General features: G+C 31.9%; 1 protein-coding gene across 6 annotated transcripts in view; it reads left to right on the top strand.

Annotated features, from left to right (window-relative positions):
- LOC145267860 (uncharacterized) overlaps positions 1 to 23,703 on the top strand; it is a 2,055,798-nt gene that overhangs the window by 864,300 nt on the left and 1,167,795 nt on the right. The window lies entirely within an intron of this gene.

The raw sequence follows: 23,703 nt of genomic DNA, 5'->3' as shown, positions 1-23,703 counted from the left end.
GGGTATATGTATATATATATATCTAAGGGTATATGTATATATATATATCTAAGGGTATATGTATATATATATATATATCTAAGGGTATATGTATATATATATATCTAAGGGTATATGTATATATGTATATATATATCTAAGGGTATATGTATATATGTATATATATATCTAAGGGTATATGTATATATGTATATATTTATCTAAGGGTATATGTATATATGTATATATATATATCTAAGGGTATATGTATATATGTATATATATATATATATCTAAGTGTATTTGTATATATGCATATATATATCTAAGGGTATATGTATATATGTATATATATATCTAAGGGTATATATATATCTAAGGGTATATATATATATATATATATATATCTAAGGGTATATGTATATATATATCTAAGGGTATATGTATATATATATATATCTAAGGGTATATGTATATATATATATATCTAAGGGTATATGTATATATATATATATATATATATATATATATATATATATCTAAGGGTGTATGTATATATATATATATATATATCTAAGGGTGTATGTATATATATATATATCTAAGGGTATATGTATATATGTATATATATATATATATCTAAGGGTATATGTATATATATATATATATCTAAGGGTGTATGTATATATATATATATCTAAGGGTATATGTATATATGTATATATATATATATATATATATATCTAAGGGTATATGCATATATATATATATATATATATATCTAAGGGTATATGTATATATATATATATATCTAAGGGTATATGTATATATATATATATATCTAAGGGTATATGTATATATATATATCTAAGGGTATTTGTATATGTATATATATATATCTAAGGGTATATGTATATATATATATATCTAAAGGTATATGTATACGTATATATATATATATATATCTAAAGGTATATGTATATGTGTATATATATATATATATATATTTATATATATAAGGGTATATTTGCATATATATCTAAGGGTATATATATATATAGGCATATCTAAGGGTATAAATATATATATATATATATTTATATAGTTATATATATATATATATATTCATATACATATACTGTATGTTCCCTGCCACGCGTTGCAGGGGATCAGTTGGGTGCAATGGAAAAAAATTATAAAAAGAGAAAATACATGTTTCTTATATTAGTACATCAATCCACTGCCTGAAGTGAAAAAGACATCGAAAATGAAAAAAGTTGTAATCTTGCAGAATTTGATCTGGATCCTCGGGAGTTTCTGTCAATCATTAAGAGTTTGGACTGGACCAACAATCGATGGATGAAGCCGAACCTAGCAAAAATGTGTAAACGTTAAATGTTTTTTGTTGTTGTTTTACAAAAATGAGAGTTAGTAATTAATATTTGGTTGATGGTAGTGGGAGGGGGTTAGTATACACAGAGTCGAAAAAGTTTCCAAAATCAAAAAAAGTAAAGCAAAGGCAACTTACGTGTCTACCTAATTGGATTATTGTTTAGTGTTTTTATGTAATGTAAATTTTTATCGACTCAAAATAAGAAATGGTCGAGGACTCAGTTGAATGCGATTAGTGTGTGAAAGTAAGTTGAAAACTAAAACCTATACAAACCAGTATCTAAAACTTACCAAATATATGTTACCATGACATAGGCTGGCATAATCGGTGGGTATCTGACAGTATTTAGTATAGTTTTTTTTTAGTTTTAACTCATCTTCTCTAACTTAAAGTAATCACCAGTGTCCACCACCATTTGTAGCTTTCAAATAACCCGATAAACACTGTTTATCGAGCCGACTAAACGTTACATTAAATGAAAAGGGTTTGCATTACTAAACACAGACACAAAGAAATTGTGACCAAATAAATATATATAAATAAATGTTATCAAAGGCCTGAAAAGTAAATGTTCTGCCTTATGTGATAAGATTTTAGAGTTTTTTTATGTAAAAATGTTCAAAAACATTCAATGTTTATCGGTATATCCGAAAAATACAAATTACTGCAGACTGTATCGAACACATTAAGTTTGGGGAAATTTTGGGAAAATGAGTATAAACTAAAAAACTATACAAAATACTGTTAGGAACTCATTCAATATATGTTACCATGACGTAGGCTGGAATACAATCGGTGGTTTTACACTTTTGCTCGATACAGGTGACGACTTTTGAAAGTCCCTTTTAGTAATTACCTGGTTTGAGGATATTTGTACAACTAAACGGCAAATCAGCTCCAAGAAATCCGGCATTATTTTACTTTAATGCCGTTTCACGTTCATATATTACGAAATATTTTATTGGAGATTTCGGTGTGCTAAGAACGAATCTGCAAACCGTTTCCGTAGCAAAAAAATAGTTTTCCTGATATTCATGAAATTACTTTTTCGAAAAGTTTGTGATGACATTTCAATGTAAATTTAACTAAGAATGAGCACCCACTTTCTGGCCACCTGAGATAGGGGCATTTTTCTGTGTTTCTTGGCTAAAAATTTTTGTGTTTGATTTCTTTTGCATGGTAATAACCCCTGAACTCTGGGACTGTTTTCAATTTCACAGCTGTGGCCTTCGTTTACGCTATGCGTGAGCATAAACGAAAGTTGTTTAGCCAATAAACATGGGAAAAATCCCCCCTCTCTCAGGTAGCTAGAAAGTGGGTGTTCATTTTAAGTTAAATTTACATGGAAAAGTGATCGCCACTTTTTGGAAAAAGTAATTTCTTCATATCATAAAACTATTTTTTGGCGACGGAAGCGGTTTCCAGATTCGTTTTTAGCACACCAAAATCTACAAAAAAAAATGTTGTTATTTACGAACGTGAGACGCACGGCCCTTAATGGAAAATTATATAAAAAATCCGGGAGAAAAGGGAAATAGTTTTCAATAAAAACAGCAAATGAATTCGATAGAAAAAAAATGGATGTTATTTTTTCTTTTTTCTGTGTGTTTCTTGGCTAAAAATTTTTTGTTTGATTTCTTTTGCATGGTATTACTCCCTGAACTCTGGGACTATTTTCAATTTCACAGACGTAGCCTTTGTTTATGCTCCGCGTGAGCATAAACGAAAACTGGTAAATATGCATTCGCGTACCAAACTGCCTTATCAAAAAACATTTAAGCCAATAAACACGAAAATAAATGCCCCTTCCTCCGGTGGCCAGAAACGGGTGATCATTTAAGTTAAATTTACTTGGAAAAGTGATCACCCACTTTTCGAAAAAAAAAAGTTCTTCAGATCATGAAAACTATTTTGGCACTTTTTAGGCATTGAGTTTCATGGCAACCCGCAGAATTATTTAATGGTATTTCCCTTAGTACCCCCTAGTCAAGGCTAAGGCATGCGCACGTAACATTTTTTTTTATTTATTTACTTACGTGGTGGAGTTTTTATTCTGATAGCTTTTTTGTAAATTTTTTCACTGGATTATTATTGATTGAACACTAACCAGATTATAAAAAAGAATTGAAAAAAAATCATTTCAACATTTTAAAGGTGTACTCACTTTTTATTTACAACGTTCTGGTAAATCGGTCACTCGTTTTTTTTTCTAAATACGGAAGTGTCTTCGGGAGATATAGAATGGTCGCATGTTGACGAAGCAATGTATGGGGAGGCGTACGGGATTAAAAATTATTGGTAAATGTTTACATTAGGTCCACCTCCTCAGTTTTCTTTTAAATGACAACTTGAAATGGTTTTCGACTATGCTGAATACGAAAATCGCATTGAAATTTTACAGAAATAAGTAGTTATGAAGATATAAAAAGTTGTATTATGCATTGTAATCTTTGGCGCCGATCTTTTTTACGTGCGTGTATTTGTTTATGGCGCGTGTGCACGTAAAAAGATGGCCGCCGAAGAATACAATGCATAATACAACTATTTATTTCCGCAAAATTTCAATACGATTTGCGTGTTCAGCATACTCGGAAACCTATAAATTTGGCATTGAACCGAAAATTGTGGAGGTGGACCTAATCTAAAAACTACCAAATTATTAAACATTTCTCCAGCATGTTTGTGAAATTTATAATACTTTTAAAATTTTTTTTAAAAAATCAAAAGTTTTTAAAAGAACAAAAAATTCACCTTTCATAAAAACAATTAAAAAAACACCTACAAACTGACTTTAAACTAAATAAGTTAAAAAAAAATCAAAACTCGAAACTGTATTTTCATAAAAAACAATAAAAAAAGTCATGTTCAATCTATTTTTTTCTTTGATAAACAAATATATTTCTGACTTACAAATGCGGTAGAGGCACGTATTATTTTTACTTTCGATGGTATTGATATACCGCGTTTTTATTGCTTACAAAATGGGTGACTGATTTATCAGAACGTTGTAACTAAAAAGTAAGCACCACTTTCAAAGTCGAAATAATGCTTATAGGAATTAAACGTGGGCGATGGGAGTGATGGTTGTACAACGTCGACTTTCGCACCTTTACAAACATTATTTACGTTAACTTTTTTCATAAATATTTTTTTAAAAAAGTAACAAAACCATTTATTGATAATTGGTCACGTGTACAAACGTTTATTTATTTACGTAGGCTTAACTCTTTTCATGAATAAGAAAAGTGTTACTCTTTTAGAATAATAAAAGGAACAAGTTACAGAACATTTATAAAAGGACTTAATTTTTTCATGAAGGCCAGAGGAATAGTTGTCCGAAAAGTCGTGAAAGAACTAATAAAGATGAGAATAATAGTTCGCAATAAATAAAAATGGTGCTTATGCAGAGAGCGATCCGCGCTATTTTTTAAATCATATTTCCACGTTTAATTAATGTTTTACGATATTTTTTTAATTCAATTGTAAGGTTAAAGTACAGAATAGGTACCAAACATCCTCCCCTCCACATGTTAAGAATGACTGTTTAAATAATAACATTAATACAGCACTGATCACTCTCTGCATGAGTATCATAAAAATTAATACAAATACTACTGGTCTTAATAAGTGTCAGGCTAATTTCTACCGGAAATAAAATAGCGATAATCTCGCAGTTACGAAAAATATTTTTAATTTAATTTAATATTTTTATAATTCGCAATGTTAAATAAGTTTAATAACATAAAAACATTTCTTGACTTTAAAAAAAGAATTTCTGAAAATATCAATTAAATTGGTAACGTAGAATAATGGTTTTATTCGCTTTTAACGAACCAAAATTATATATATATATATATATATATATATGTATACACGATATTTCTTTTGCCCTTGCAATCAACAAATTCTTGGATAAGTTTTACAAGGTGTCCAAACTTCCAACTTCTGTATACGTTACACACCATCTCTCCACTGCCATATCACTTCTGATTAGCGAACTGCTTCAAAATCCAACTTCAAATTGAACTTCATCTCTGGAATTTAACCATCTTTTTGTCTAACCTTGTGAATCCCATCTGCATATCCGGTTGCACCATTGCTGTCATATAAATAGAGAAGGCAACTATTTTTGTTCATTTCTTCTCAATTTCGTTCCCCGAGCGACCCGTTAAATTATGCACGCGTGCACTTTAGATAGAGTACGCGTGTTTCTACACTGCCCCTTGATATCATGATTACAAACAGGGCAGAGGGGCAGTCGTCATTGTTGCGTACTTCTTCGAAGAATCTGGCTCAGCACTTCCGCATTGCCATTTTCCTAACTACCACCGTTATTGTCATCAGTCTGTTTCAGTACCCCCTCTGGTTGTTCCATAGGCGGTGTCTCACAATCACATGTATATAATCCCTCATCCCAAAATTCTAATGACAAATTACGAACCAGAAAAATCAAACTAATATTTAAAAGTAATAATAATGAAAAATACCACAACATATTTTACCTTTCATGAACTTTAGTATTCATTAAAAAAGCCAATATCACTGCCCAGGGACCAGACCAGATAATATAACTGTCTAAAGAACCTGCCAGATAAACTATTAATGCATTTATTTTAAATTTTTAATGACATCTGAACCAATATCAATCTTACAGCTCTATGGAAACAATCCCAGTCATTCCTGTACCCAAACAAGGAAAAGTTGCATGTGTGTGCAAGACAATGAAGAAAAAGTAAACGCTAGACTACTTTAGTTTTTTTAAACTAATAGAATAACAGAAAACCTTTCAATACGGCTTGCAAAATAATTGGAGCACTAAAGATCACTTAGTAGGATTGGAAAACTTTATCACAAATGCATTTATAATGAAAGAAATCATTTTGCTTTTTTCTTCGATATTTAAAAGTCTTATGATAACACACAGACGTATCGTATCATGGCAGAGTTCATAAATGGTTGACAAAAAATACTACCAAGAATGATCAACAACTACATCAGAAAGAGACTATGTAATGTCCGTGTTAGAACATGCCCGTCGGACGTCAAGTGATAGGGTCCGGGAGTTCAACAGGAAAGTACTTTATTTCTAATATTATTTAACCTTATAATAAACAATATCCTTGTATGCATAAGGCGTATATTGTTTACTATATGTCGATTAAGTTCCAATTGCCTACATTTCAAGCATATTCACATAACTGAGCGTCAGCATAAACAATTAATTGAAAAAAATAGGTAACTGCGAATGGATTCCAATTTTCCACAAAATCCAACAAAATCAATACATTATGTCACTGACGAAAGCTACACCCATATGCTCTTTTAACACTGGTTGATGCTCACATTACTGTTGTAGATTAACATAAGTTCTGTGGGTTGATATAAGGCAAACGACTTACATTCATAACTCGCATCAAACAGTAAAACTAATGTAATCAAACATTTTACCTAATGCGTGTCATTGCCAAAACAGAGTAGCGAACGAAAACAAAGACGCACTGAAATTATAATCTTAAATAGTGCGATACAAACTGGATTATGGTAGCTTCATTTACATTGTGACAATGAAGGCATTTAAAAATACATTAGACACCGATCAAAAGCAGGGTGTCAGGCTTGTATTAGGAGGGTTTTTTCAATACCCCACATCGATAGTCTCTATGCAGACACCAAAGGATTCCCGTTAAGAATCTGACGCAACAGACTAGCCTAACATACTTGCCTTAAATGTACTCTTACCCAGACTATCCTACCTTCCTGCAAACTAATTATATTTCCCAATGATACAAAAAAATCTGAAGCAAGAAAATCAGAACTTAACTGAATATATAATCCCAAATACTAAAACCTATCTGAACAAAAATAACTCTATAAACCCTTTTGGTATCCATATGAAACAACAAGCTGGAGACGCAGCTATCACCAACATGTATGATGCTTTTCACCTTAATTACTAATAAAGACTTAAATTATTATTACCCTCAGCATTTCTACACATTATGGTTTCAAAGACAGCAACAGAACTGGGTGCTGAGTAGTATCCAATAATATACCTTTACAAAAGCGACTACCAGGTTATGCTTCAATTTTTACTGCTGAAGCCACAACAATAGATCTGTCTGTAGAGCTCATTAGTGATCTCACCCACAAATGTATATTTTCAGACTTCCAATCAGTAATCGAATTCTTACCGTACACAGGCTTAAATAACAGACCCCTCATCAACATATTGCAAAGAAGTTTTACACTTTCACAAAACAAAAATATCAAATTTTGCCAGAGAAACCATTTTTAAATTTAGTGCAGTGAAAAATCTTATACAGCTGCCAACAACCCAATTAAACTCAATACAAGCCACATGAAAATGTTACACTCCAACAGCAAACTAATTAATAATCTCCCATATAAAAAAATAGCAAAACAAATAGAGTAACTGTCAAAATAACACACTTTTTTTTAAATCAAGCACACAATAGAAGAATGCTTACCAAATTGGAGAACATCGGGCAGAGAGGAACTGTTTCCTCCATTTGCATAGGACCAGCGCAAATAACTCACACCTTCCTGTTAAGAACCCTTTACGTTAAAACACTTTCTTTTCGATTGTGGCGAGCACGCGGATATACACCAAAATTATAACAATGTCAACAACGCTCAACGCTATTTATTTTAAATATCACAAACTACTTACATTTTTGAAAAAAAATATACAAAATAATATAATTTCAACTCGATCTTCTTGCAGCCCCCTTTTTAAAACTCACATCACCTAAAAACCAAAAAAAAGCTGACTTGATTTACTGAATAAGTTTGAATATCTAGTCAACAAAAAATCCAAATTACAGAACTCTGCATTAAATGACAAAAATATGTAATACCAAATCAAACAAAACCATTTACTCGCTCAGTTTCGATACTTTCCTGCACTTATTTATTCAAACCCTTTCCATATACTGAATGTTTCTACTTATTCTCTAAATATCGCCTCCGTTTAATTTTCTCATCTACGTTCTTTCTTGTTACTCTAATGGTATTCCCTGGTTATTTCTCAAGCCTTTCACTTAATAACTTTCAATTTGTTTGTATATAAATTCTTATACATACATTTCATACTGTTTATATATTAGTTCCCTTTGTTTGTATACATTCTCCCTCATCCCCGGCTTATGTTTGCTTTTTTATTTTCGCCTTTCTTTATGCTCATTATTTTATTGATCAATTTTAATAACTTACAACTTGCTATACTGTTATACCTTTCGTTCTATTTTCTCTATTTCTATTATATTCTGTTACCAATATAAGGGTAACATACAACATTGCGTTCCTGAAGTAAATATATCAAATATTGAATCTATTATGTTTTTCTCTTTCATACATTAAAACCATAATGTAAAAATGCTTTAGAAAACTACTTTCTCCAAACAATAAAAAATAAACATGATGGTAAATATTTACACAATATAAAGAAATCCAAATCTAAAACATTTATTGGTAGGTTTATATGTCGCGGAACAAAACACTCAAAGTAAAAGTGTTTAACTAATATAAATATGTATACATAATTTTATGCACAAATATTTCCCTCGAGCAATTACTGGATTCTCTATGAGGTAGCCCGACTCATCTAGATGTCTTTTAACCCTGCCAAATCACCAAAAAACGCAGCATGAATAATTATTTGCAGATATGTATACAAGCATGTATGTTTTTTCAATATTATTTCATTACGCATAAAATAACCTTAAGTGTTGATATGCCGTAAATGAAAATTATGTCCTATAAAATCCCATCCATTCACTGAATATATCTTTGCCATTGTATCTATTATCGTCTTTATTTCTTTAGCTCTTCACCCAGTGAAAATGTGTTTTTTGCATCCTTTACTTTACTGTTCTCAAGATAAACCTTACTTCTGTCACCCAATGTTCTTTTCTTGCTCTTTCACAGTGTCATCAACTCAACTACATTTATTTTCCCTATCCTCCCTGCCTTCATTTTCATGCGCACTCGCCCCTTCCCTTCCACTAGTTTCCAGTCAGCTTTAACCTCGTCATCACACTTATGCATGAAATAATAAACTCATTCATCTATTCATATCTTACTTATCAGCCTCCCAGGATTTTCCTTGTTAATAATTAAAATTTGGTCACGCTCATTGTCCTTGGAATATAGCAGTCTTTGCCTGATAAAGTTTCCTCCGCGCCATCTCAGCGGACATCTTTTCTGCACGGTGATAAAAGCACACTGCCAATAGAATTACTTGATATGAAGGTGTCTCCCAATGCTTTTTTGGTGTTTAATATCGTCAATGAAAATAGGTTATCAGTTCTATTAATGTTCGCCTTTTATGAGGTAGATGTCCTTATATTTATGTTTTTATTTTTCCAATTTCTCAGAGGAAAAAAGTACACTGCTGTTAGAAGGAAATATCAAGTTTCACCAAATAAACCTACACTTCTGCTAATATCTACTGGCATACACATCGCCACCAAACAAGTATTATTTAAAATTAAATGTTAATGCACAAATGTAAGAAAATCGTTTTTATTGGAAAACATATTTTATTTATTTTTTCAGTTGTTTAGAGATTGTCTGACAAAATAATGCAATTAATATATTACGTTCGCCTATTAGTAAAGAGATATTTCTCACAACTAAATTACTGTTTTCACATCTATTATCGCTCTTCTCGACCACCTTATATAATGTCGCGTTGTATTAGTTGTTCCAAATTTATATTAAGATGCCAAGAACCGTTGTCTTCTTTAATGCCAAGTGGCAGCAAGGGCAGACATTGATTGTGCATTCCCGTTTTGTTTGTTTTTCACTTTGGCATTCACGAACATCTGTGTAGTGGTACCAGGGATTTGGAGCTTACATATGCGTGTATGACGATGCAAATTATATCATTTATTTTCTAATGATGTTTAGTGTTTTCTTACATATATTTTCCTATAGTTCTTGCAATATTTATAATTATTATATAATAAGCAAAACTATTGTAATTAAAGTCTATCGCCGATTTCGTTCATGTATAAAAGTGTTTTCCTACATTTCGAATGTCAACGTTATCTACACACTCTCATTAGTTTTTTATGTTTTAATTATAGTTGTTGTTTTTCCGTTGTTAAAACAGCCATTCTTTATTAAACTGACACTATTGTCACTGTTGTAATTTACGGGTGAAAAGAACACTAATTTATTGTAATATATGTAAATCACTATGATATTAATTTATATGTTTGTTAAAGTATTTATGGAATTCTTCAATTACGCATAATGATTTTTAAATAATATCTGATTCAACATCATTTTTGGTTTAATTAATAACAAAATATAAGCAAGTATATGTGGAAACCACCTAGAACCTTTCGAGGGTTTAACTGTGTATTGAAGACCTTTAAAAAAGCCAAAGGAATTAAAAAGAATAACAGAATACAGCAGTAAAAACAAAAAAATGTGCTTTTAAACTAACTGTATGAAAATTAAATTAAACAAGCTGCCGCATGTCCAATGATAGACTGAGTAAATATGTTTTTATATTTTTTTGCCTGAAATTAAAATCATTTAATAATTTACTACTAACTTTAATTCGGCGGGAATACGCTCAACAATGCTAATTTAAAGCCGAACAATGAAAAATATTAAAAGATTAAACGACGTCCGTTATTTTTAGTTGCATGCAAGCGACTCTATAAGTCACTCCGTCGGTCTGTCCTTAACACTTTTGTGCTTGCCCTTTTTGGTTAAAATCAATGGTCTGCTAATATATGCTGTTCTTAGCTTTTTAAGGTTTTCTGGGCCTTTTGGCCAATATCAAAGTGTAGTATCTGATCCGGCAGATACTGCAAATAAAGACCATATGTGGGGGCAACTCAACATATAAGACCTTAGTCAATGTAGAGGTAACCCTTCATACCAATTTTCATCATCCAGCTCACCTACTTCCCGGAGAGTTGATCCCCATTTCCCCTTCACTCCTCACATTAAAAATCAGTGGGGGAGCAAATAAGCACCAAAGTGTAGTATCTGTTCCGACAGATAATGCAAGACAATACCATATATGGGCGCAACCCCACATATATGACCTTGGTCAGTGTAGGGGTAACCCTTCATACCAATTGTAACCATGCAACTTCCGTACTCCCCTGGGAGCTAGTCCCCATTTCCATTTCAATTTCCATTTCTTGGCCTTTTAATTGTAAGAGTAAAGCATGTTATCCGAGTGGTGGTACCGTACAAATACTTTGTGTTCATCGTGGATAATCAGATAATCATTGCACGTTTTTTATTGAAAAAGTTGTAAGACTCTGCAGAAACAAAGGTAGTAAAAAGATCTCATTTTCTATATCATCAAACAACATAGGATCAATACATTATGTGAAAGAGACACATGTTGTTTATGCCTTGAACATAGGCACTGATGTAAGAGAAATAAATACATCTAATTAACGCAGTGTGATACTCAAAATGTCTACAGTTACTGAAGGCACTGTAGAAAGGAATTTCCATATCACGTAACAATACATGTGGATACCCGACGGGTATTTCTAATTATTAAATTTATTTGTAAAACTTTTCATGTGCATTAAAAAGTTGGATAACTAATAGTGGAGAATAATGTTTCCTTCGTAAAATGTATAAAAAGAGACAATGATAAAGCTATCTTAACAATTTTACGTAATTTTTATGATGAAATATAGGAGCATTAAACCACTCGGTTTATATTTACAAATAAAGTCCAGCAAAGGCATTAACTCATTTCCATTGACAATGTAGATACTTTTACCTGTGAGGGCACTTCTTTCAACAAGTAGACGGGATTTTACAAAAATAATTTCATAAAACATTTGCTTTATTTTCCGTCTTTATGTGCATGCATTATTGCGGACTTTTATATAAACATTCTACAAACAGACTATATATAGTTAAACAAGGCGCAGTTAACTTAAGGCGTACCAACTTTAAATATTTACTTTGAAAACTGGTTATTTGCATGCCAAACGAAATATAAACTATTGCTGAAAACTTGAATTTATTTACAGTCTTACGAAATCATTGCTATTATATTATGAAATATTACTTAAGGCTTGACCCAAATTAGTATGACTATCTCTATTACATATACCGTATTTGACAGGATTATCGGGTAATAAAATTTGATATCTATTAGATTTTATATTTGTGTTCTGTCAACATACCCGGCAATATAAATGACTTTAAAATTGTATACCGTATTGTAAAGCTTAAACTGCACGGGGAGGAGGAGCGACAAAACGGGTAGCGTTTATTGCATCAAATACTAGTTCAGTAAATATATTCACGAGGTAATATTCAGGCGTTGAAATTGTCTATTAATCGTCCATGATAATATATATATATTTATATATATATATATATATATAATATATATATAGTCATGTAAAATAATAAGAGATTTAAACAAGGTGTATGGCAATAATATTTCCAATATGATCAATTACTTTAGGTCTTAAATAGAACATACACATGGGATACATATATATATACATATATATATATATATATATATATATATATATCTTATCGGGTTACCCCTGTCTTAACCTTTGAAATGATATTGTCCCATTTATTAATTTTAATTATAAAAAGAAGTAATGCTGTTGACGGATACTCTCGTGGATATTCTTGGCCTGATGAGGTGATTTTCCCCGGCAGGGTGGTCGCTGAAACATGTTTGCATATGGGTAGCCATTAGTTATCACATCCAAAATATACACTCAAAGTTAACACAATAACAATGCCGATAGCCATTAGTCGCGTGTCCTCGTGTAACGAATGAATGCGTGAATGTCGGATTTATATGAAATTCTTAAACATAAACTAAAATAACCAAAAATGGGCTAAAATGACTTAAATAAAAAGTAAATGACTTAGCATGACTTTAATGAACTTAAGGATAAATTGAATGACCTTAAGAATGACTTGAATGCTTAAAATAACTGGAATCCTTCAGAAACAGGAATGGTCTGGTGAATACTTTAATGACTTTTAGACTAACTGGTTGTAAAGTGGGTGCTCATTTTACATTAAATTAGCACAGAAAAGTGGTCCTCCACTTTATATCACAAAATTACAAACATAACATGTACTTGTTTTAGACCTAAACGTGACGTTATAATGGAATGTCGACTTTTTCACGTCTGAGAACGGCCCCCTTCAAAATGAGACGGCCCTTTAGATTGCAGTTGAAATTTAAAATAATTATCTGCAGTTACATAATTCCCAAACACACAATCATATCTTGAGTGTTTTTGAATATACTCCCTCCATTACACATTGCCGTCAGGATTGTGATGTAGCCATTACATTCAATGTAATGATGAATACTTAGTTTATCATGTAGATATAAACAGTAACTCTAATAGTATGGTGATAGAATATATTACTACATTTCGTCAGTCTGTTAAAACTATATTTGCATACCACCCAGTACACATATAAACCATTATAATGTATACCTTTTCATACAGTTAATTAATCGTGTAAAAGAAATGTTTGCTATCATTAAATTTCCAACAATTACACGTAAGCTAATAATATTAAAACCTTGTAGAAGTTGGGCGTAATGCTAAGTGGCATGACTGATCCATTTTTATTTTTGAACGATATGCACCTGAATAACTTCCACTACACCTACGTGTGGATTTTGCTTATCTAATAAACCCTTGTATTTCCAACATTGCGTATTTGCAGACATGTACGTACCAACCATCAAAATATCTCCCTTCATACAAAGATATATTTTGGTTAGGAAGAATTGTATTAAATACATGGGCATGTCTAGTTTCAACTCGTACGCGTGTGTTTTATTCCAATATATATTTTATGTCTTTTTTTATCAACATGTCGAGCGTTTGCAACCACATAGGCTTTTTCAGCTCAATGATCACGTTAATGTGTACCCCAATTTCTGTGTCGTTGAAGTGAGCGGTCAAACAATCTTACGTAGATTTCTCATTTCCTTTTGCTAGCTCACTTCATTTTGGAGAGCAACATGCTATTATAGTACTAGCAATGTTTGCTTGGTAGGTTATTTCACATGGTATTGCTTCTAAATATTCGAATCCGCAAAACAAACCCGGAAAATGGTATAAACACCGATCGCAATATCGATATTTATAAAGTAAATAAAATTGTAATTATAATGATGATTATCTTCAGATAAAAACAAAACGAAAAGAAAAACATAACATAATTGATATTTTGTTGTGTGATGAGATAACATTTACTCTGGCGCTTGTTGAAACAAGTGAAATATCAGTTAATTTATACGTAAAGAAAATTAGAAAATAGGCAGGGAAGATTAGAATACGATGATAGTTAGATTGCTGCGAACGTTTAATAACTAAATGCATAATGCATTGGACGAAGGAAATTGATTATTCATTAAATTTGAAATATTTTGAATTTTACAAAAGATAGTAATTTTAGAAATAAATCTTATTTTCACGGTGATATATTCAATCGCCCACATAGGAATATGTGATAATTAAACTATATTTACTAAGTAAATCAAACAGATATTTTACACTTGTCATTACATAGCCATCTAGATCTTGTAAACAACAAACATTCATCAGACTATTATGCGGATTGTGTATACGTGAAAACATATGCATAATAACATTCTGCCATTCCAAAACACAATGGTAGGCGTTGTCCTGATTGTAAATATACAGTGAGTAACACATAATAACGTTACGTATTAAATGGAAATGTACAGTAAAAAATGCAATATAATCTTAACGTACCAAATGTCCTGTAAACGTTTTTCTTTGCCTTATTATGCGAGAGAAAACCTAATGGCATAGATTTACGTGTGACAAGCCTACTAGATTTTATGAAACTAGTAAGAATTATCGACGGTTTTATAGGGAAGCGACTAATCCCTCTTTAATGTAAGAATTTTTGGAAAACAAAATGCCATATTTAGTTAAAACACGTGTTATGATTTTGACTAAATCATCCGGTGAAATACTTGAGATGTGCATTTGTTATACTTATTAGGACATAACGTAGCTAATCTATCGCGGTATTTGGTATTATTCTGTATACATATTGCCTGTTTTTATTAAAACCAAAATAAAAGGAATTTATGAGTACACTTACGTTACGTTAGCTCATTTAATATTACATACTGTACATTTTTCCGAGTAAATTCATATTACAATCAATAGATCCAGTAGATATTTACTTACAGTGTACGTCGCCTGTTTACGTCTACTATGGCATCTTTCATCGTGTTCCTCTGGTATTTTTTTCGGAATGACACTTTCCTGTTTTTATTACACAAAGATATTTCTTGTCGTTAATTGTTCTAGTCGCAGTTACACCAGTTATCTAAAACAATTAATCTGAAGACAAGTATGCACTTTTCGGCGAGTTTTACTACAATATTACTTGCTTTTACAAACAATGCATGTCTTTGTTAGTTCTATGTGATACCGACTATCTCTTCGCTTCTTGTTTTCGCTCTGTTTTTTTATTACGAGATTTTCGGGTCTTATTCATACAGTTTATCTTCATTATACTCCTAGTAATACCATATGAAACTCATTAATAAAAATTCTACTTCATCAAAAAGAGAATACTTTTTGTATATCTCCAAATATAACAAAGTTAAAAATTAACGTGTGTTTCTCTTAGCTTAATTTCAATACGTTTAAATAACATAAGCCACATGGAAAAGTATTCTTTATTTTCAGATAGAGCGATGTCTTTAAATACTGGCAATCAAATTCTTGCAAAAATATGCAAATTATGAACACATTTTTTCATGAACTTCAATCAGTTTCATCCCTTTCTCACTGCTGGTGTCTGCTACTACATCTCTTTGTTTATATAACGCCTGTATTGTTTAATGCAGTCATGCATTTTATTAAGTCAAGAGTAAGAGTAATGGTAATTATAGAGTAATAAAATAAATATTCATACACTAAGTTGACTAAGCTGATTACCAGTAAATATAGTTCAACCAAGAAGAGTGTAATCTAGTAACCAGAAATAGTGCAAATCTTGTATTTACATTTCATCTTTAAATATTATGTTCACACACTTGTTTTATTGGTTAACTTTATTTATCTAACCCCAATGCGTAAGACAGTGCGCCACATCATTTTCTCATTGTAAATATGAATTATACTTGCTTGAATGCTGCCTTCCATTTAATTACGCTTATAATCATTACTATTATAATTGTTATATATCCATTGAAATAAATCTGTGTCAAAACGTACAAACATGAGTACACTAAGCGAGAATAGAAACCCTCATAAATATCTACACGTAAACATCGGTATACATAAACATCTGTTTTATATACACACATGTAAGAAAGGGGTATATTCTATCTTCATGATTCAATATAATTTGTAAGATGCTATAAAATACACCCCTCCAAAATATAATCGTGTAAGTGAATAAAGTAAGAAATGTAATGAAATAACCCAGAAGAAAACGATAAACACATTTCTATACAAGAAAATAATGAGATGAACAACGCCCTTAAAAGGAGCATTTTCTCTCTTAACAACCGATTTTAACTTTATTCGAAATGGATTACTTCACCACTAAAAGAGCTGGTTAACATCATTATTTACAAGCTTATAATGTAAACTGTCTTTCAAGAGACATCTTCTATTATGTGCTTGCATCATGGCGAGTTCCTGCTACCGTTCTAGTATAAATTTTCATACTCATATTTTTATATGACCATTTTACAGTATAATCCCAAGTATAAGAGATTTTGTACTAACAAAACATATAATATCAGCTTTAAAATTGTACTATAATTACACATATGAAACTTAGTTCTACTTTATAAAGTAATACAATGGTTATGTATTAATAATTAAATCATATTTTAACTAACAAACATCTATTAGTATACGCACAGATAACGGTAAGTGTATATTCAAAACAATAACAAATATATAAACTTTACCTCCCAAATATGTGCTATATCAAATATTTATAGTTTAAAAATCTTACAATTATTTTGTTGTAAGTTTATGAACTAATAAATCTTACAATGAAACGTGTTTGCACTCATCTGTTTAAAAGACAAAATCATGTTTCAATCTGTGGTATACTTGTTTCCGGTAGAGGCATAGCTATGTGTTACCATATTTCAGATTTAAATAGCTTCTATAATAATTTCTACGTCAAAGTATTGTACAGTTATTCAATTATTCTTTCTACATAGGATAAATATAGGAGGGAAACTTTATATAGAATTAAATATTTACAATCGCATTCTAGAAAATCATTAACGAAAAATTATGATCACCATTGTTTGAAATATTATTTGCACATATTTTGCTGTTCATATAAGTTTAAATCTATATAAGCTCCTAACACCTGAAAATTTTTCGAGTTTGTAAACTTATTTCTAATTCTACTATCTTCACGGAATCATACATCAGCTATGTACAAGAGTTTTTAGCAATAAAAATATAACCTTCACTAACTTTTATGATTAATAGAATAAAACAGTTGTGAAATCATAGATTAAAGCAAGCCTACAGTGGGATACACCGTATTGGTTCCGTATTCCGAATAAGGATTCCGCTATTAAGAATATTCGCTGAACGAAAGACAGATTAGGTCGTAAAGTATGTTTTGCATCTGCGTACAATGATAATAGAAGTCTGAATATTTCCGTTAATGAAGTCTTGTTTCACAAGCGAACATGCAAATGAGTACACTTTGATCAGGTCGCATCGTATATCAGTGGTTGATTATATTAAGAACTTCGATACAATGCTTTTAAAATGAAAAAGTAGGTGTTTAATATCAATACAAAAACAAGAAAAAACAACTTTATAGCTACATTAATTTAATCACAAAATTGTTAATGCTTTCTGCCTTTTTTTTACATCGTTCTTTTCCGTATTACGTTTAAGTTATTATAACGCAATTTTCTTACAAATAAGTCTACTTTAACCCGTTGACAACTATAAGAACATTTTACAACGGCTATTTACGCGACATGAAAACTTATTCTTTTACTGTGTACGTCTTCAGCGTCCCAGTTGTTTTTTTTCGGGTTTAAATTAAGATATATCAAAATTTGAATTTAACTTAAGTATTATGGAAGCTGTTCAGTGCATATTTACCTATTAGTATGAAAAACCACTTATAATTCAATGGCTGTAAGTTATGTTTTCAAAAATAGACAATTATAAAAAGAAAAACTCATTAAAATCTATCTATATTATATTTTTATTTGAATATAATTTCATAGACATGTTTCTGTTATGTAAAAAAAAACATTTTCGGTAAATGTTACCTTACGCTACGACAGAACACTGATCATCTAATGTGGTTTTAGGGGTATTCCAGGTCGCTGACAATAATCAAACCCTGCCGTAAATTTACCGTGTGTATGGTATGTACCCATAGACCTTTGGACTATTTTGTGCCATTTCACCGCATCCGGTATTGTTTTTCTTACATGATACGTTCGCGTCAGATCACATCGTGTAGGAATCTTTCAAATAAGAGTTTAAAAAAGGCGGTTCATTTTGGTCGCCTTACGTTGATTTTACTGCTTTTTAATCTTTCAAAAAATGAAGTTTTCACGAGCGGAGTGCGAAAACATAAGCGCCATATACATGTGTATGTTTTTCCTTTTTTTTGGGGGGGGGAGGAGGGTTATTCCATTAACAGGTGTTTCTGCAGTTCAATTAACCAGTTTTTCGTAAGTAAGGTTTTACTTTTACAATTTAACAAAAATTCTGTTTACATCAGGTTGGGATCGGTGATGGTGATGGGGCTCGCGCGCCCTAGCACCACACCCGACCCAACCCCATATGTTTACTGGAAAATGTCGGCGGGTTACTTAAAGAAAAAAAAAATTAATTAATCTGCAGAAGTACATGCTAAACTACACAAGTTCTATAATTGAATACCCTCACCTCCTCAAAAAAAAAAAGAACAAAAAACATAAAATATGTTTAGTGGTGATGATTTTGTAAACCGCTCGTGAAAACTTTTTTTGATCAATTAAAAGGCATTACAACTATGTAAGAAAAAAAACAACACCTTTTAAGTTTATTTAAAATGCCCGCTTAAAGATTCCGGCGTGCCAACATACCTACGGGATGGGATAAGACACACTACTACGCCCGGTCACACGAGAACGTATGTTAGAAAAACACTACGGAAGGCGGTTAAATGGCAAAAAATAGTCCCAAGCTCTAGGGGTTCATGCCATGAAAACAGTAAATTTGCGGCGTGGTTGATTATTAGACTCATTGTCAGCGACCTTGAAAACACCTAAAAACAAATTAGAGTGGTATGTGTTTTGTTGTAGCATAAAGTAACCTTTACCTAATTATCTTTATGTCACAAGTGTCACGCTCATACGTTAATTCCATCGCTAATATTATATAGTGACGCAACGAGTCACGAGTAGTCTTATAACAAATAAAAATAAGGTTACTTAAAAATTAAGAATCAGCGAAAAATATTTCCTACGAATTTAAAATAAAAATAATAACGAATAAAATAGTCAGTTACTCCCCTTTGGTTTTCTGGTATGAAAATTAAATGCGTTCAGATTTCAGATAAAATAAGTTAAATCAAATATAAATTGAAATGAAAATGGACTAAATAATAAATTTTTGAATTACATTTTCAAATAATACAGTTGAGACGAGGCTAATATGTAGAATAAGTAATATAATCGAGCTAATTATTTAAATAGATTTAATTTAATGACCGAAATTCAATCAATGTAGATGTGGTTTGAAGAATGTTATACGAACACTTTTTAATAGCACAGATGGCATGAGATCGGGTCCACATGCTTTTTAAGTGTCAAGGTTTTTATGATAGCATGCACCTGAGCAGGGGTGATTTTTAGATCGTCTCGCATGGCGTCTCTCCGCAAAGGAAATCCAGGCAACGGGTGGTTGGAAGGACACAGTGTGGAGTTTAAGGCACACCGACTGGCAAGCATATTAGCCTTGTCGGTTGCTGAGCAAACAACCTCGTGATTGTTGGTTAGTGGGAAATTGTTGATTGCCCATTATTTACTACACTGTTGTAGATTTTCAAGAAGTCTCGATTCCTAGTTTTTTTGTGCTTCGATGCGTTTTTTAGTGGTTTCAGTAAATTCTCTCTTAGCTATCTCTATTTCTTTCTTAACGTTACTTCTAGCTTCTATATAACTCTGTCTGTTTGAACTGTACTTATGTCGGTTAAATCTGTGGTATCCATGCTGCCTTTGATCAATGGCAGTCGCGCAAGTAGAGGAGAGTGGAGCTTGCTATAACATTTCAGCATGGGAACATGTGCTTCAATTGCCGTGTTGAACCATTAAGTGGTCTCATTTGCGCACTGATCTCTGAGTGTTTCCCAAACAGCTATTTTATGCATTATCTCGTTGTTTTGAGCACTGCGCATTAAGTTTTGGGTCAAGCGTTTAGGGCTATTTCGACCATGATCACTGAATGATCAGCGTTCCAAGTGGCTGCCAGTATTTGTTATACAATCATCGGGAGCTGTGGTCAGAAACAGATCTAGAAATGATGCGTGTTGTTCTTGCTTGTCAGGAAAACGGGTTGGAAATGTAACCATTTTTGATAGGGAGTGAGATATAGCGAATACATTTGTTGTTCTGACGCTGCATCTGTGTAAGTAGAAACTCCAAGCCAATTTTTGTGGTTGATATTAAAGTAACAAAACACATGTACTTGTGAGCTCGTGTCGAGGGAGAGTGCTGTGTCTATGCTGTCACGGACTTTGTTTATTATGGTGCTTTACACATCTGAAATCTACTTGTGATGTTAATGTTGTGAAAAGATTTTCTTTGACTAAACTGCTTTATTCCTTCTTTCATGAGGTTATTCTGCATCTGAATAATCTGTACTGATATAAAATAGTATTATAGAAAAATATGTAGATATACTGTCTGTCACATGAAATACCTTCGTGTGGAAATTTCTATAAAAATTGGCTGAGATATTTTCGTGTACATATAGATTCATGAACTAAGCAGTGTTCGTATCTTATCTGCTATTTTAACCTCTTTTAATTCTTAATAAAATTTTGCGAATCTATGAATTGTCTTCATATTAAAGTCCGTATACTAAAAATTAATATAGTTTATATATACATATATATATATATATATATATATATATATATATATATATATATATATATATATATATATATTATTTCTCTTTCCAATGTTTATGTACCCACCGTGCTTTTTCGTTGTCATGCTTTTTCTTGTTTCAAAATATTTTAAATCGCTTCTCTTAAGGATATAGCACCTGTAAACTGTTTCTGACTCCTAGTAGGAGGTATGAGATCAAGGAATACGCCAATCGTTATTATAACCACGGGCTGTGCTAAACAACCAATGAAAACCTTCCAAAGCTTCTATAAAAATGTCGAATTTTTTATTCAATCAGTTCGCCGTTAACTACGCCACGAAACGCATTTGATACTTTGTCGCCCTCTTCGTTACTGCTAATTACACTAAGGATCTGATCTGAACTACGCCGCCATCTTTGTTCAACATAATTTCTAAAAACTTAAAATGTTAGAAGCCCAGACATCGTCTTTTCTTTGACAGATCGGAATATAAATTCGAATTGTAACAGGTTTCTGGGATATCTAACGACTCGAAAACTACACCAAGTGATACAATCTCCAACAGAAAATCCTAACGACCCCGAATTTCTCGAAAAGAATGCGACTGTTTTTGCAGAACAGATTCACTGCTTAGACGAGAGATGTCTGTCTCTGATTATAAGAGCCGCCTTGGATGACGAACTGAAAGCATTGAACATATTACGAGAACAGTATTTATCAAAAGGGAAACCGGAAATTATATTACTAATGGCAGAAATAGCCGCCAGTGCCTTAAAACTCTAAGGTGAAATAAGGGATAGCCTGTTGATATCAATGACTCTCAAGGGACTTTCAGCCGATTTTATACAATTTACAAATGTTATAACGCAAAAAGACAAACCCATACATTTCAGTGAATTTGAAGTGGAATTGCGCAGATACGAAAAGACTAATCGTATGCTCGTGGACAATAATAATTCCAGCAATATTATGAAGTTCAAAAATGCTTCTCGAAAACAGATACCATCAAAATTACGCACCTCACCGCAACATGTTCCCCAAAACTATTTTTCCGAAGAAAAAGAATAAAATTATCTTATATAATTGTGGACGAACCAACAACAAATGTTTCCTATGTCGATATACACGCTCAAAAATGGACTCCGTAAAAAAAAACATTGAGAACTTTGAGGAAGAACATACATTTCTATTCACATGTAACTTTGACAGTACCACAAACGGTAAAAATCTCCTTGTAGATTGTGGGGCTACAGCACACGTTATCACTAAGAAATCTGATTTAGTTAATTTTGATTCAAACTTTAATCCACAAACTTGCCGATGGTAGTCGAATAAATGATATAGTCTTGAAAAAGGCGATGCTAAAATATCCCTAAAAAGTAATAAAGGAGAAATCTGTAACTGTATTGTAAAAAAAAAATCTCTGTTAATGCCTTCATTTAAGGAAGAGATATTTTCCGTGAAGATTGCAATTAAACAAGGCGCGAATATAAAGTTTGGCAAAAACAAGTCAAAATTGATATACTCCAATGGAACTGTATCTGAACTTACCTGTCACAACTTGGAAACCTGGTATAAAATTCCAGGACACTACAATAAAGCTGATATTAAAATTACCAAAAGTAGTCGAAGGCATGAAAATAATACCTTCAGATGATCTCCCCGATTGTGATGTGTGTATGCAGTGGAACATGACAAAATATATAAGCAGAACGCCAGACAAAAAAACTACGAACATTATCTAACTTGTGCATTGAGACTTAGCAGGTCCGATCAGCCCGATGGGGAGAAATAATCTAAGGTACCTTTTGAAATTTATTGATGATTATTTCTGGTTTACTTATGGTTTATTTTCTAAAAAAAACAAATCCGACACTATCCTCGCCACTAAGAAATATTTAGCTGATGTTGCCCCGTACGGTTCAGTAAAATGTATTCGCTCAGACAATGGGACTGAATTTACTAGTAAATACTTTGAACTTCTTATAATAAACCACCGTTTTAAACACAAGAAATATGCGCCGTATTCCTCCTTCTAAAATGGTACCGCTGAAAGGGCATGGCGAACGCTTTTTGAGATGACAGGATACCTACTTATCGAATCGAAATTAGCGCATAGGTTATGGACTGACGCTTTAATGACAGCAGCATATATCAGAAATAGATCGCTCAATACAAGA

This window comes from Euprymna scolopes, chromosome 1, assembly GCF_053919585.1.
Source record: "Euprymna scolopes isolate OS-2025 chromosome 1, ASM5391958v1, whole genome shotgun sequence".
Classification (NCBI taxonomy): domain Eukaryota; kingdom Metazoa; phylum Mollusca; class Cephalopoda; order Sepiida; family Sepiolidae; genus Euprymna; species Euprymna scolopes.
This window is presented reverse-complemented; position numbering and strand designations above follow the sequence as displayed.